Here is a 17,017-nt window from a genome sequence, read left to right as displayed (position 1 = left end):
TAACTAAAACTCAAACAATACTAACCCAAAGTGTCAGTTTTTGTGTTGGCTACATTCTGTTAGACAAAATCACTTCTATGTAATGTTGCTGCTTTCACATGGATGCTGCTTTATCCAGAGTCTACTCTTCAGCTATGTTCTTCGAGAAGATTCTGTGAAGTTTTCAAGGATTTATTTCGGTTCCCTGTCAGCCGTCCGGACGATGTGGTATTCCGTCCAGACGCTCATCAGTCAGCAACATCCGTCTGGACGACGAGATCTTTCCATCCGGACGCCCATCAGTGTCTAGAAGCTTCGAATATTTCAAGATTGCATCCGTCCGGACGTAATGGCAAATCGTCCGAACGCTCTTCAGAGTTCGAGAAAATCCTAGTGTTTCAGTGCATCCGTCTGGACGACGTGGTTATACCGTCCGAACGCCATTTAGGGTTTGACAAGCATTAGGGTTTCTGCCTCAACACACAGTTATGGGAAGACGGCTGCTACTGTCCGAACGATGTTTGATCCCGTCAGGACGATGTCCTCTATAAGGTAAGAACGTGCATACCAAGTTCAACCGTCCAGACGTCAGCCTTCATGGTCCGGACGATCAAGCTTCATATATGGAAATTGCGTGTACCAGTTCAACCGTCCGGACGTTAGCCTTCAAGGTCCGGACGCTCCAAGCCTTATTATGGTAATTTCGTGCAGCCGAAGTGTAACCGTCCGGACGCTAGGGCAACACCGTCCAAACGCGGCCTTGTTATGGAAGCTTTCAGCGCTATCTTGGAGTGGCGGTTGCATTTGACCGTCCGGACGCTCGGTCAAGCCGTCTGAACAACCTCGGATATTTTGGTCATAACATTTTACTGAAATATCGGATTGGGATGAAATTGGCTTCATTAGAAAGCTTAGAAAAAATGTTGTAATTTGAGTATCTAGACGGACCCTAGAAGAGTCCGGACGGAAAGATTTACCCGTCCGGATGGCCTTGCAGAAAATTTCAGAATTACTTTCCGGACAAGAAAAACTTGACCCATCCGGAGGGCCCTGGCTCCCGTCCGGACGCGCGTGTTTCAGACTCCGTTTTTGAGTCGATTTTGGATTTCCAAAGCCTATAAATAAGAGGCTTGAGGCATGCTTTCAACATAGAATTCGGTGGTGAATTCTCTACAACTTAGAGACGTGATATTTCCTCTAAAGCCTTGCCAAGTGTGTGATTTGATCAGCTGTGAAGTCTATCTTAGGGGTTGGCCCTAAGGTAAAGGAGTTCCATTGAAGACCCCTTTAGGTAGGAGAACCTGGTTCGGAAGCGTTCGTGTTGGGTTACACATCAGAGATCAAGGTACGACCACTGCATCGGTACATGTGAGTGTTACTGTCTCATATCTAGCTATGTCTTCTGAATAGTGGAATTCCTGGGTTTGGGTGCCCCGGAGTGGTTTTTCTCTTAACTGAGTTTCCACTTCGTCAACAAAAATCTGTGTGTCATTTACTTCCGCTGTGTTTTAATTTTTGTTGATACCTATGCACACACTTTATTTTTAGAAGTCAATTCAATTTTTTTCAATTGGTATCAGAGCCGGCACACTCTGTTTAGGATTTAATTCCTGAGTGTGATCCTCATCTCTTTGTGACCTCTATTTTTTTATTACACCTTTTATCATGAATTCTTCTCAATTATCAAATGAGGATTCTGATATGAAGCTCTTGAAGGATTTTAATAAATTGAAGAATGATCATCATTCTAAAATTTCACATAAAGAGCTTAAAAAGGTGAAGCAAGAAAAAGAGTCTTTGATTGTTCAATTGTTTGAATCACATGCTTTGATTGACTCTTTGAGATTTGAGAATACCATGCTATTTGACATTATTGATTCACTTGAGAAGAAATTGGAAAAATTATCTAGTGATAATTTGAAAAGCATGCTTTGTATTCATTCAAATATTTCCAACAAGCCTGATTTAGTTGTTGATGACTTGAGTGCTTCTACTTCACATGTTGCTGATTTTGAATTAGATTCCATTATTATTAAGCCTGTGATAGTAGACACTACTTGTTTGGATAATTCTTGCTTGAATAATTGTGTGATGCCCAAGCCCAAGGAATCAGGAACACAAGGTAAGTTTGTTCCTACTTGTCATAATTGTGGGAAAATTGGTCATATTAGGACAAATTGTTATTTGTTGAAATCCCACAGGCCTTGGATCAAGCAGGATGCTATGAGGAAATGTAAAGTTGAACATTCTTCCTCATCAAAATATGTTCCTCCGCATAGGAGACATATAGAAGGTAAGGGCACTGTTATGTGTAAGAATGCTAACCATAGTTTTGCAGAGAATGTCAAGAAGCATTCAAACAAAAGAAGCTTGCCCACCTGTCATCACTGCAGCATCACCGGTCACATCTGACCCAAATGTCCACAACTCCAGAAGTTGAAGGTTCAAAGGAAGCTGCCAATAAGAGCTACACCTCCGATGGCTTTTCAGGCTCTACGGCATCAACAAAAGTTTGTTCCTGCTAATCAGAGTGGCAAATCAAGGCGCTACAAGAGAAAGCCGCATAAGCCCAATGGCAGCCATGCCCATGAAGGATTGCTGAACCTAATACAAAGTATGCTACGGAGAATGGACAACATGTGCAAAACCTGCAAGCTACCGCCTCGGGTTAAGCAGGTATGGGTCAGGAAGGATGTGACCATTCACCCCTTGAGGGGGAGTGGACTTACCTAGTAAAGGTGAAGTCTCCCATGCCTAGGATTGTGGTTCCTTAATCCTAGTGCATGTCTGGTATGTTTGCATTGCATTGTCTATCTTGTCATATTTTATTCATGCCTTGCATTCTATTTGAAGAACTGTTTATTTTATCCCCATATTTTCTCTTGTTATCTTGAGAAGCTTCTGCAGGTATTTTAGGGATGACAGTTAAAGCACGTCGGGCGGCTGCTTCTCTGTCTTGGTATTTCTAAACCTCTCTCCATGTGGATAGGTTTGGTTTTACCTTACATGCTCGGATTAGATGTCATTTCCTTTTCTGAGCATGTGTTTGTTGTTTTTCTGTTTATCGGTTTTCAACAAAAAAAAAACAAATGGGGAGAATTTGCAGGATTTTCTTTCTCTTGGCTTATTAGGTACTGTATGTATCCTTACCTGATATCTCTCTTCTGTGAGCATTAATTTACTATGCTTAGATATATTCGAGAGTTTTGACTATATTAGCTAAGTGTTTTTCCTGTTTATGCAAAAGTAGGATAGCTTCTTTCCTCATGCGATGGAAAAAGTGCACTATCCCGGGCTCCCCTAAGGTACTTCTTTCCTTCTCTGACTCGTTGCTTTTGGAGATTTTGGATATGAGTAGAAGTCCTTGATTAGATGGCCAAATTGACCACAGGCTAGTTGAACCTAGCATCTATAAATTCTGGCACTCCCTTCAGTTTGCAGTACCATAAGATTCGAGCAATAATTCATAAAAAGTTATGTGCTTTAAATTTGTTTAATCACTGCTTATGTGATTAAATTTACCTTGCCTCTATGAGCAAGTAAAAATTTATCTTCTCCTACATGGTATAAGTAAAACAGAATATGTGCTGTTTCTTTGGGGGAGTGTATCAGATGAGGGTGGCTAGGCCCTAGTAAGTTATAAGGTTTGACTTTTGGCTTATCTGTCTCTGATTTTCTCTCGTGTCTAGAAAATCTAGTTGCTCTTTGTCATATCTTGGAAAGTCATACCTTGTGGGAAAAGAGTCTCCACACACACACGCATTGCTTGAGTTGAGTTGCCTATTTGAATTTTCTGCGATCAGGAAAAGTTATTTGTGCTTATTGAAATCTATACTCTCTTTTTTATCTCTGCTTAGTTTTGAGATGCTCTCTGATTGTGTTATCAGTTGATTATACATGTGTGTTCTGAAACTGCCTTTGGAAAAATTATTTGTCTGCAAATTTTCCTCAAGTTTCAAAATTTTCAGTGTGTTGTGTTTGGACGGACTTATTCTTACGTCCAAAACGAGAGCAGTCTTACCATATGCTGACCTAGCAATTGTTCATCCAGTCAGGATCTCTATAGGTTTAAGACTCGCTTCTCTTTCTCTGCCATACACACATCTTTGCATTTTTATTGATTTATCATGGCATCTTGTGTGTTTTTCTCGTGGATTTCTCCCGAGATTTTGGCATTTGTTGCACATCTCTTCTCATCCCATGATCTTCTTTGTGTCTTCCGTTATTCTTTTAAGTCTTTGTGCTTTTAGAATATTGGAATATTTGTTGGGATATTTTCTTGAGATATTGTGCATGAATAATCCTTTTCTGTCTATGTGTTGGGCTGATCATGATATATTTATGCCTTATGAGTAGCTGCATTGCTTATATTTCTCTTTGGCATCCATTTGACAGCCGTGTTAAATAACACATTATGTTTAGAACTAACAGGATCTAATGGTATTTTTGGAGATATTTCTGATTGGTTTTTCAGGAATACGACATCCAGCGGCTTCCAGCACAGTGATTGACAGATGCATCCTTTGGAAAACTGACTATTGTTGAAGTTGGATGTTCAATTTCCAAAGGTCTTGGGATTTGATACTTGGAGGATTTCTGTTCCTCTCTTTTGGGCCATTTGCAGACGTTTCTCTACTTTCCTATTGTTTTGGAGTTTAGAACATTTTTGTCTGTGGATATTATTACTCCATTTACCCTTGTCCTTCTGAGACATTAAGGGGGAGTAATTGTTGTGTGGTTTTTCTCATTCCTCTGTTTTACCCTTTGTCCATTTGTGAAAAAATGGGGGAGTAATTGTTGTGATTTGGACCGGGATTGTATTTTTAACCGGTCAAGTGATTTTTGTCCCAGAATGGCCAAATGGGGAGTTTGTTGGTTTTTGTGTTGGCTACATTCTATTAGACAAAATCACTTCGATGTAATGTTGCTGCTTTCACAGGGATGCTGCTTTATCCAGAGTCTACTCTTCAGCTATGTTCTTCGAGAAGATTCTGTGAAGTTTTCAAGGATTTATTTCGATTCCCTGTCAGCCGTTCGGACGACGTTGTATTCCGTTTGGACGCTCATCAATCAGCAACATCCGTCCGGAAGCCCATCAGTGTCTAGAAGCTTCGAACAGTTCAAGATTGCATCCGTCCGGACGTAATGGCAAATCGTTCGGACGCTCTTCTGAGTTCGAGAAAATCCTAGTGTTTCAGTGCATCCGTCCGGACGACGTGGTTATACCGTCCGGACGCCATTCAGGGTTTGACAAGCATTAGGGTTTCTGCCTCAAGACACAGTTATGGGAAGACGGCTGCTATCGTCCGAACGATGTGTGATCCCGTCCGGACGATGTCCTTTATAAGGCAAGAACATGCATACCAAGTTCAACCGTCCGGACGTCAGCCTTCAAGGTCCGGACGATCAAGCTTTATATATGGAAATTGCGTGCACCAGTTCAACCGTCTGGATGTTAGCCTTCAAGGTCCGGACGCTCCAAGCCTTATTGTGGTAATTTCGTGCAGACGAAGTGTAACCGTTCGGACGCTAGGGCAAGACCGTCCGAACGCGGCCTTGTTATGGAAGCTTTCAGCGCTATCTTGGAGAGGCGGTTGCAGTTGACCGTCCGGACGCTCGGTCCAGCCGTCCGGACACCCTCTGGTATTTTGGTCATAACGTTTTACTCAAATATCGGATTGGGACGAAATAGGCTTCATTGGAAATCTTAGAAAAAAAAGCTGTAATTTGAGTGTCCGGACGGACCCTAGAAGCCTCCGGACGGAATCCGTCCGGATGGAAAGATTTACCCGTCCGGACGGCCCTGCACAAAATTCCAAAATTACTTTCCGGACAAATAAAACTTGACCCGTCCGGAGGGCCCTGGCTCCCGTCCGGACGTGCGTGTTTCAGACTCCGTTTTTGAGTCGATTTTGGATTTCCAAAGCCTATAAATAAGAGGCTTGAGGCATGCTTTCAACATAGAATTCGGTGGTGAATTCTCTACTACTTAGAGACGTGATATTTCCTCTAAAGCCTTGCCAAGTGTGTGATTTGATCAGCTGTGAAGTCTATCTTAGGGGTTGGCCCAAAGGTAAAGGAGTTCCATTGAAGACCCCTTCAGGTAGGAGAACCTGGTTGGGAAGCTTTCGTGTTGGGTTACACGTCAGAGATCAAGGTACGACCACTGCATTGGTACATGTGAGTGTTACTGTCTTGTATCTAGCTATGTCTTCTGAATAGTAGAATTCCTGGGTTTGGCTGCCCCGGAGTGGTTTTTCTCTTAACTGAGTTTCCACTTCGTCAACAAAAATCTGTGTGTCATTTGCTTCCGCTGTGCTTTAATTTTTGTTGACACCTATGCACACACTTTATTTTTAGAAGTCAATTCAATTTTTCACAAGTATTTACTAAGGATTAGATATTATAATCACTATTTAACTATTTACTCATAATTTTAATTACTTACCCGCAATTAATTTTACTAACCCATAAATTATTTTCATTAACACTTATAATAATATTAGCCTTAAAATTATATTTACGAATCTCTAAATTATTTCTCACTAACATTTTCTCCATAATATTAACTCTCAAATTATATTCATTAAACTTTTACATAAAACACTACCGTATTTAAAATAACATTAACCCATAAGAAAATCTTAGGGTTAACCTCACAAATACTATTTAAATTAAATACCCTTAATAATTTGTTTTTACTAACATTAGAACATAACCTATAAATACTTATTGGGATAACTACACTTCACCCCCCTGATTTATCCACGGTGTGGCGATTTACCCCCCAATGTACGAAAATTGGTACATGACCCCCCCGAACTTGCCAGCGTGTAAAGAAATGGACCTTCCGTCCAGTCGCCCGTTCGTTTGGACGGCAAGTCGGTCACGTGCAAGTCACGTGACCGTTTCAAACAGAAATTCTACCCAAAATACCCCCGCCTCACCTCATCGTTTGGATTTAGACATTTCGTGCGTGAGGTCCCCACTTCCACTTAGCACGAACGGCTACTTTCGAAGGTTCTACACGAACTGACCCACCCACAACCTGTCGCCGAAATCCATACCGAAATCCATACCGCTCAACTCGTTCATAATCGTTGTTAAATAAAGGTTAGTGGTTTTTTAATGGAGAAAGTTTTTTTTTTGGTAGGCGATTTGGGGGGTTTTTGTTAATCTAGGGTTTCGGATTTGGGGGTTTTTGTTAATTTAGGGTTGTCGTCTTTGGGGTTTTTGTTAATGTTGTTTGTTTAGTCTCATTTTTAATGTAGAAATTGACTGCAATTTGGGTATAAAAAAATGTTAGGCTTTGTCGGGATTTGGGGGTTTCGCTTACAGTATGTGTTTTATATCGTTTGTGGTCCCGATTTGTATCCTTTTTTGCTTTGTTTGTTGTCTGCCGAAAACGTAATTGGTTTGTTAAAGTGCATTGGGTTTGGTTTGTTAACTTTATATGCATTGGGTCCCGATTTGTATCCTTTTTGTTTTGTTTACTAATTTATATGCAGTGGGGTCCCGATTTGTATCATTTTTTGCTTTGTTTGTTGTCTGCCGAGAACCTAATTGGTTTGTTTTGTTTATATGCATTGGGTTTGGTTTATATGCATTGGGTCCCATGTGGTTTGTTTTGTTTACACCTTATATATGCAGTGGGGTCCCAATGCACTATTTTTTTGCAATTGATTTTGGAGCATTATTGGGTCCTTATTTAATATGTCTCGGCATTGGTTAATATGTATGTGTACCTATCAAATATATTTTTTTGCATATTAGTTGCACTATTTTTTTGGAGCACTATTTGTTTTGCATATTACTACTTTATATGCAGTGGGGTCCCGATTGCAGTTGTGCTTTGCATATTAGTTGCAGTGCCTTATTATTGTGGTCCCCTTGTCCCATGCATAATATATTTTTTTGTTTGCATGTGTAGAATGAAGCTGGTCTTTGAGATAAACTATGGGGGTAGGTTTGACAGAAAATATGGATGTATTTATGTGGGGGGTCAAGTGGATGTCCATCCGGATAACGTTGATCCTGATGATGTGTCATTTGTCCTGATAGAGTCTATAGTGGGACAATATGGGTATAGTCCAGGTGATTTGATTTACTTTAGGGACCCTACCAAAGATCTAGTGGATGGTCTACAACTAGTATCATCGGATTATGATGTAGCTTATATGGTTGCCAAACATGTGGATACTCCTAATGTAGTCCTTTATATTGTTTCTTTCCAAAATGATAGAGGTGGGGATGGGGAAGATTTGGAAAATAATGAAGATGGAGATGATGGAGGTAGGGTTGATTTAAATGATCCATGGTGGGATGATAAAATCAGTGATGATGACGATGTTTTTGAAGATTATCTGGTGGATAGTGCTGGCCCCTCAACAATGCCAGAAACTGATGAGGGCGTGGAGGGTGATAGGGAGGATGGGGATGGGGATGGAGATGGTGGTGATGGTACTGAGGTTGAGGGTGGGGGTGATGGTGGGGGTGAGAGTGGGGGTGAGAGTGGGAGTACTTTGGGTGATGATGATGGCCAGAGTGGGCTATCTAGTATAAAAATGTCATCGTTTAAAGATGTTGAGGTGGATGAGAATGACTCTGAGATTGGTAGAAGTGACATCCTATTGTCACCAGTACCTGTCAGTGATGAAGAGGATGGTGGGACTTCATCTCACCCTGATGTGGAGTTCCATGAAGTTGACATTGTCAATTCAAACCTGAAGCTTAGAATGAAGTTCGTTAACATTCAACTATTTAGAGAAGCTGTTGAGCAATACAATGTGAGAAGGGGAAAGGACATAAGGTTTGAGAAAAATGAAAGAGCCAAGTGTGTAGCTGTGTGTAGAGATCCAGGTTGTGGTTATAGAGTGTATGGTAGACAGATGGCGACTGAGGCCTTATTTGAAATAAGGTCCTTAAGACCTACACATTCTTGTACTCGAGTATACAAGAGCTCAATTGTCAATTCGAGGTGGATAGCAGATAAACTTTATGATAAGTTTAAGGTTCAACCAGACATGCCACTGCGAGTGATACAAGATGAAGTCAAGAGGAAATGGAATGTTGAAGTCAGCAGGAGTCAAATGTATAGGGGTAGGAAGAAGGCAGAAAAGAAGATATACGGTGGTCTGGGTGAACAGTATGGCAGGCTATGGGATTACTGTGAGACTTTAAGGCGTACTAACCTGGGTAGCTGTGTAGTGATGAAGGTTGAAAGACCAAACCCTAATTTGCCTGCTAAGTTTCAGAGACTCTACTTGTCACTTGCAGCCATGAAGAATGGGTTCTTGGAAGGTTGTAGGCCTGTCATAGGCCTAGACGGGTGCTTTCTAAAAGGACCTTACAAGGGAATGCTACTGGCTGTGATTGGTCGAGATGCCAACAACAACATGTACCTAATTGCAATCGCCGTTGTAGAATCTGAGACAAAAGACAGTTGGACCTGGTTCCTGGAGTGCCTTGTTTCAGATCTTGGCCATCATGAGAGGCACACTGCTCCTACATTCATTTTTGATCGGCAAAAGGTTAGTTATATTACTTGCATAATTTTACATATTACTTTTAGCTATTTTTTTTTCTACATATAAACTTACCCATTTTGCACATTGGATTGATGTAGGGTCTTGTGCCAAGTTTTGATGTTGTTATGCCAATTGTGGATCACCGAATCTGTGTAAGGCATTTATATGCCAACTTTCGAGATAAAGGATTTCGGGGGGTGGCCTTGAAGGAATTGTTGTGGAAGGCAGCATCGTCATATACTGAGGTCGAGTTTAGATTTCAGATGGAAGAGATGAAGAAAGTCAGTCCTGATGCCTTTGACTACCTAGACAAGATTGACCCCAGCGGATGGTCGAGAGCATGGTTCAGTGACTATCCTAAATGTGACCTCCTTGTCAACAATATATGCAAGTGTTTCAACTCATACATCCTGAAGGCACGTGACAAGCCAATTCTGATGATGCTTGAGATGACTAGGAGCAACTCATGAGAAGGTACCAACTTAAAAGAGATGGCATCAACAAATTGAAGGGCAAGTTGTGCCCTAGAATTGTTGAGAAGCTTGAGGCCATTGGTGAGGCTGCATCGGACTGCCTATCCCGTTTTTCTGGTGATGGCATATTTGAAGTAGAGCAGGGAAGAAGGCAATATGCTGTGGATTTGAGGAGGAGGACATGTGGTTGCAGACAGTGGGAGGTGACTGGGATCCCATGTGCACATGCACATTCTGCCATAACATTTCATGGGCATAAACCAGAGGATTATGTAGATTCATGTTATAGCATTGAGATGTACAAGAAGGCTTATGCTCCCATCATATATCCAATGCCTAGTGAGAAACAGTGGGTAAAGACTGCGCATGATGTATTGGATCCGCCTAGATCAAGAAAGATGCCAGGCAGACCTCGAAAGGCCAGGGTAAGAGGTCCTGATGAGTCGAGAGTTCCTCAGAATCCTTATAGAATGAGAAAGTTTGGATTGAAGGGTAGATGTGGGATTTGCAAGCTGGTTGGACACAACAGCAGGACCTGTCCAAGGAAGAAGGACCAGCCCTCGACAGAAGTTGATTTACCTACTCCACCCCCAGCTAGTTTGCCCACTCCACCCCCAACAAGTGTAAGTCTCACTAACCAATATAGTTGTATAGTAGTTGATGTGCTATTAATGTATTATTTGATGTGTTATTAATGTTGGCCTTCAGACCCAAAGCGTTGGATGTAGCAGTAGTACAAGGGGAGGTGCACAACCAGCCTCCAACAGTCGAAGGGGGGGTGCACAACCAGCCCCCAACAGTATAAGGGGGGGTGCACAACCAGCCCCCAACAGTCGAAGGAGGGGTGCACAACCAGCCCCCAACAGTCGAAGGGGGGTGCACAACCAGCCCCTAACAGTCGAAGGGGGGTGCATAACCAGCCCTCAAAAGGACAATTACTAGTGCTACACAGCAACCCATTGCCACTACCCCACCTATTGCAATAGCTTAGAGAAATTTGGTACTTACTTTAGTTTAGTCTTTAAAATGCATCCTACTATTTATTTATCAATATCTCATAATTGAAACTTATGGCAGGAAAATCATGTTGGACTTAGAGTGCCCAGCTGGAACAGGCACCCGCCAGCACCTAGACCACCTCCACCTACTACAACGGTTGAGAGAGATTTGGTACTTATCTTACTTTAAGTTTGGTTTTTAAAATGCATCCTATTGTTTATTTATGAATCTCTCATATTTGAAATTTATGGCAGCAAAATCCTGTTGGACTTAGAGTGCCCAGCTGGAACAGGCAACCGCCAGCACCCAAACCATGCATACTAGTTAGAAGAGTGTCTAATCGAATCAAGGCCATGGTGCAGAGTGTTCCAATTCAAAAGGGTCCACCTATTTTGATTGACCTCACAGCTAGGACTAGTACTGATGGAGGAGGGAGAGTATTTGGGTTAACCCCAAGAACCCCACAAGTTGCAGAACACGGTGCGGCGACAACATCCTCAACACCGGCGAAAGGAAAAAGGATCGCCCATACCATTAAAAAGGATTACAGATTATGGAGTCAAAGCCGAAAAGGAAAAGACCAGAATGGAAGCATTGAAGTTTTTGTTTTCTGGAATATAATGGCATTTTGTATATAGGAAAGGGTTGGACATGTAGTTTATGTAAGTAGTTTGAATTGCATGCTGATTTCTTTTGGACAGATTTCAGTGTCTTTAAAAAAGCTATGGTGTAGTGAATGCATGGTTTTGGTATGTTTGAACAGATTTGGTAAATGCATGGTTTTGGTATGTTTGGACAGAATTGGTAAATGCATGGTTTTGGTATGTTTGGACAGAATTGGTAAATGCATGGTTTTGGTATGTTTGGACAGGTTTTGTTAAATGGGTTTTGTTAAATGGGTTTGGACAGGTTTGGTTTGGTGAATGCATGGTATTGGTGAATGCATGCTTTAACACAAAATTAGAGTGGACATGCATGCTTTAACACAACCGGACTCAAATAAGTTCAGGTTCAACACATATATTTTTCATTTCCACATCATCCATTATGTACCAATAATGGTCTACATAAAGTAACATTTAACACCACCCTAAACAACAGCACCATAAACACATACAAAAAATGGATGATGTGTACAAAATAAAATCACCATAAACACATCACCATAAACCCTGCCCAAAACATCATCCTAAACCCTAAACATCATCACCCTAAATATTCATGGTAACAACATACGATCATGTTTGGAATCGAATACACCCTTTGATTCTGATCCAGCCACAAGCAGATACACAATCATCAATATCCATGTACATACAATTATTGTCTTATAAATCTTCTTCATTGTTTGGTAATTGATCCCCTGAATCTCGATTTCTTTACGAAGGGCAGCATTTTCAATCTCCATAATTGCCCTCGACTTTGCAACTTCAGCTTCAACTATAAGTCGGCATCGTTCGGCTTCCTCTATCCCCATATTCGCCTTCAACTTTGCAACTTCAGTTTCAACCATTGTACGACATCGTTCAGCTTCTTGAATCAAACTTCCATGCCACTCACGTAAACGACCTACCACCCTCTCTCCATGTGAACACATTTTGGGATCAACCCATTGCCAAAAACCACAAGCTCGATTTATCTGAAAAACGAAAACAAAAATAAATCAAGAAATAAATAAAATAAAACAGACAGAAACAAAGGTTATTTCTGGCTTATGTTATTTGAAAATTAATCGTTGTAGGCTATTTATGCACTTTTCCATATCATTTCAAAACTCATTAATCTTCAGAAAATTAATGAGTTTAATACATGTATTGAATTTGATGTTGAATGATTATGTACAGTAGGAACAAGCTGTGAATATGAAACTGAACAAGAGGTTTGAGAGAAAAATGATTCTCTGATTTAGTATTGAATAGCATAATCAACTGTACATGACTCGCAGTATATATATACTGAGTTACATGACTTGCTTTGCAAGTTATAATCTAACAATCTAACTAACTAACAAAACAAAAGTCACGTGTCTATACAGAATTAATCACATGTGTAAAAATGTAATCTAATAACATGCTCCAAAAAAAAAACTACTAAATAAAAATCAACCCAGTCCATTTTTTTTTTTTTTTTAAATATTTATATAAGTACAGTAAGAGGTAAGCAGCATTGCTCTTCATAAAAATTGCCGAAGATTTTCGGTTAAATTACCTTGTAATTTTGGCATTTTACAAACCATCTACCGAAATTTTTTTCGGTGTAGGAGGTTAACATACAAGCCGGATGCTCGCAATAACAAATCGGCATTACTGCAGAAGTTGCCCCACTCGTTGTCGACTCCGACTCCGTAAAAGTAGTGCCTGATGGTTGCATCTTCGGGAAATGGTGCGAAACTGGTCAGAGATGTCGAAAATCGGAAGCCCACTTCGAAAACCCTAGTTCCTAGTTCTTGCAGAGAGCCGTTGGTGAAGGAGATGAGAAATATGTGCGAGCACGGGGGTGTATAAAGATGAGGTGAGGCGGGGGTATTTTGGGTAGAATTTTTGTCTGAAACGGTCACGTGACTTGCACGTGACCGACTTGTCGTCCAAACGAACGGGCGACTGAACGGAACATCCATTTCGTTACACGCTGGCAAGTTTGGGGGGGTCATGTACCAATTTTCGTACATTGGGGGGTAAATCGCCACACCGTGGATAAATCAGGGGGGTGAATTGTAGTTATCCCATACTTATTTTTACAAAACTCATAGCTAATTTGGGATTAATCATCACTATAACCACAATTAATCCACAAATTAACAATCTAGGTTTTAAACACTTTAAAAACTCCAAATTAATTTAACCCATCAAATTAGGGTCTCTAATCTTAACCTGTAATTTATAAATCACTACCCTAAACGCAATATTATTAACCTATAACATTTACTAAAGGTTAATTACATAAAAACACCACTAAAATTAAATACTCAAAAGTTAGGCTTTAGGGAACTTACCAAAATTTCACCAAACCAAAACCCATGGTTTGGGTGGCCTCAAGCAAGTTCCAAGAAACCCATTACCTAAAGAAAACACTAGATTAAACTCACATTTTAAGATTTTAACCCAAAATCTCAAGAACACGAGTTTAGTGTTTTACCTCAAAACGATCGGTGAAAATGTAAATCGGGCTTCATAGATCATGTTACCGAAGACAGATTTGAGTTTGGACGGTTAGATCTTCGTAGATCATGATTTTTATACAGAAAAGTGAGAGGAAAGCTTAAGAAAAGAAATGAATGAGCTACTGCCTATTCTTTTAGAACACACCCATTTGACTTCTTCTTTCTATCTTTTTCTTTAATGGTCGTCAGGCCATCTTTGTCTAATGACCATTCGGCCCTTTTCCCTCTTATTTTTTTTAATGGCCGTTTGGCCCTTATTTAATGGCGCCATTCGGCCAGTTCATTTTGTGAAGGGCCACATGGCCCTTTATTCCTTATTTTTCTTTTTTCTTATTTGACATCTCATTTGACTTTTCCACATGACCTCATTCTTCTTTTCTCCTTTATATTTTGTTTGTCTATTAGTCACCTAAAACTTCTCATTTTTCCTTTTAACGTGAACCACTTGAATTTTTGACTTTTCTTCTTCTTTTCAATCATACCGATTCTACCCTTTCCCATATAAACTTAGCATTGTCTATTAGTTTGACTATTCTTCCCTCTAATTATTCTCTCTTTTATTGTTTAATATTTCTTTTCTATTATTCTCTCTTTTACATTTTATTTGGACCTAAAAATATCAGGTATATTTTATTTTCATGGCTACCATTTATAAGTCTATAGGATAAAATAAAACACTTTGTTTTATTTGACCACACTAAATAAAATTATTTTTATTAAATCCTAATAAACCCGTTATATATTTTTCTTGGACATTACATTTAATATGTTCATATATGCTATAACTGTGTTTTACATGTCTTAGAAAGAAAAGGATTTTGAAAAAGAAGTTAGTTGGAATGAAAGTAGAATTAAGTATATATGTTTTTTTGCATCCACTGATAAGATGGTGTTGTCAACAATCTGTATTAATCTTTCTCAATATATTTTCCATTGAATCAGTACAAATAAATAGAAAACTTTGCAGCTTATTTTGGCTTATACAAGTATCATGCCCAGTATCATGCCACAATCACAGCACAATCATTTTCCTTCCATAATGGAAGATTATATTATGCAACCATATACTTTCCTATTTTAATTTACTATAGCTCATGCCAACACTTCCCCTCAAGTTGATGCATACAAATCTCTCATGCACAACTTCTTCAATGAGTTGTAAAACTATTTACTTGATACCGCCTTTGTGAGTATGTCTGCTTGTTAATCTTCGGATTTCACAAATGGAAAGCTAATTATTTTTTCTTCTAGATTTTCCTTGATGAAATGTCGATCTACTTCCACGTGCTTTGTACGGTCATATCGGACTGGATCGTGAGATATTGCAATAGCAGCTTTGTTGTTGCAAAAGAGCTCGATTTCTGAAGTAGGAGCAAACCCGAGTTCAGTAACAAGCCTCTTGATCCAAAGTAGTTCACATAGTCCTTTTGCCATTCCACGGAATTTTGCTTTGGCACTGGAGAATGCTACTACCTTTTGTTTCTTGCTTCTCCATGTGACCAGATTCCCGCCCACAAACATAAAATAACCTAAAGTGGATTTTCTGTCTGCTAGTCTGCATCTGTATAGCCATTAATTTTTAAATGACTATTCTTTGAAAACATGAGCTTCTTTCTAGGCGAAGCCTTCAAGTACCTTAGTATCCGGATTACAACATCCATGTGATCTTCACTAGGATTATGCATGAATTGACTAACTACGCTTAGAACATATATGATGTCTGGACGAGTGTGTGAGAGATATATTAGTTTGCCAACTAACCTTTGGAATCTCCCCTTGTTTGTTGGTGCTGGTCTAGGTATTCTTCAAGTCTATGATTTTGAACAATTGGGGTATCCACTGGCTTGCACTCCAACATTCCTAACTCTGTTAATACATCCAACATGATGTGTCCAAAATATTGTATATTTGGACCCCCTTAATTTGCATTTGTTAAGCCTTTAGTTTTGTTATTTTCTAATATTTTTTTGGTTAGTTTTGGTGTCTCAGTGTTTTGCAGGTCATTGAGAGAAAATGATGATTTTTAAGAAAAATTGCAAAGAAGCGAAAAAATCGTCTCAGTTTGAATCATTTTGATTGTGATTAATTTGAACAATTATTGACTTCTATGATATCAACGGTTGAGACAAAATCTATATATATATATATATATATATATATATATATATATAAGACAAAATATGGAGGTAAAACGTGGAGGCACTTTTAATTGAGAAGGTAAGGACCTGTAGGTGCAAGCTGAACCTAGCTAGCAGCACGTGAACTGGATTGTTAAGTGTGATGCGTCGAATCCTTGAAGACCTGCAGCAATGAAATCACGTGAAGTTATCCAAGCCATGTGTGATTTCAAGGGACTTACACTGGGAAACATGGAGCCTATTCTGCCGCAGCAATCTTTAAGGAGATGAAGTTTTCGGTCAACCAAAAAGACAAAACAAATATAGGAAGAAACAACTTTTCTTTCTTTTGAAAGGAAATGCCCAGAATATTTTTGCAAACAAGAGGAAATCTGAGACACAATTTGTCCCCATTCGGCCAGCTAGGAAAAACAAAAAGGAAAAGAAGACCAGCTTGAAAAAGAAAAGAAAAGGAAGGAGACGTTAGAGATGGGTAGGCGCCACTTTTCAGCTTGTTTTTCAAACCTAGTTTTTCCTTATAAAAACCAAGAGACACCATTGTGGAGAGAGTTCCTTTTTCTTGTAGAAAAACATAGTCCAGAACGTGACTGGACAGTAGCTCCAGTCACGTTGGTTTTGTTATGATTTCAATTCTTTTCTTTACAAGTTTCTGTTCAGATTTATTTTGCAAGTTTTCTCCTTTTCATTTTGCACCCCAGAGTTCTTTTCCTGTGTAAAAATCAGATCGTGACTAGACGGTAG

General features: G+C 39.7%; 1 long non-coding RNA gene across 1 annotated transcript; it reads right to left on the bottom strand.

The window, feature by feature from the left end:
• Positions 1–11,989: 11,989 nt before the first annotated feature.
• Positions 11,990–14,252, bottom strand: LOC133868476 (uncharacterized). Its single transcript, XR_009900345.1, has 3 exons — positions 14,114–14,252; positions 13,971–14,036; positions 11,990–12,617 (listed from the first exon to the last, which is right to left on the bottom strand). It is a non-coding gene; the product is annotated as an uncharacterized LOC133868476 (long non-coding RNA).
• Between the last annotated feature and the right edge of the window lie 2,765 nt (positions 14,253–17,017).

This window comes from Alnus glutinosa, chromosome 5, assembly GCF_958979055.1.
Source record: "Alnus glutinosa chromosome 5, dhAlnGlut1.1, whole genome shotgun sequence".
NCBI classification, from domain to species: Eukaryota; Viridiplantae; Streptophyta; class Magnoliopsida; order Fagales; family Betulaceae; genus Alnus; species Alnus glutinosa.
The sequence above is the reverse complement of the archived record's forward strand: the minus strand, read 5'-3'. Positions and strand labels throughout refer to the sequence as shown.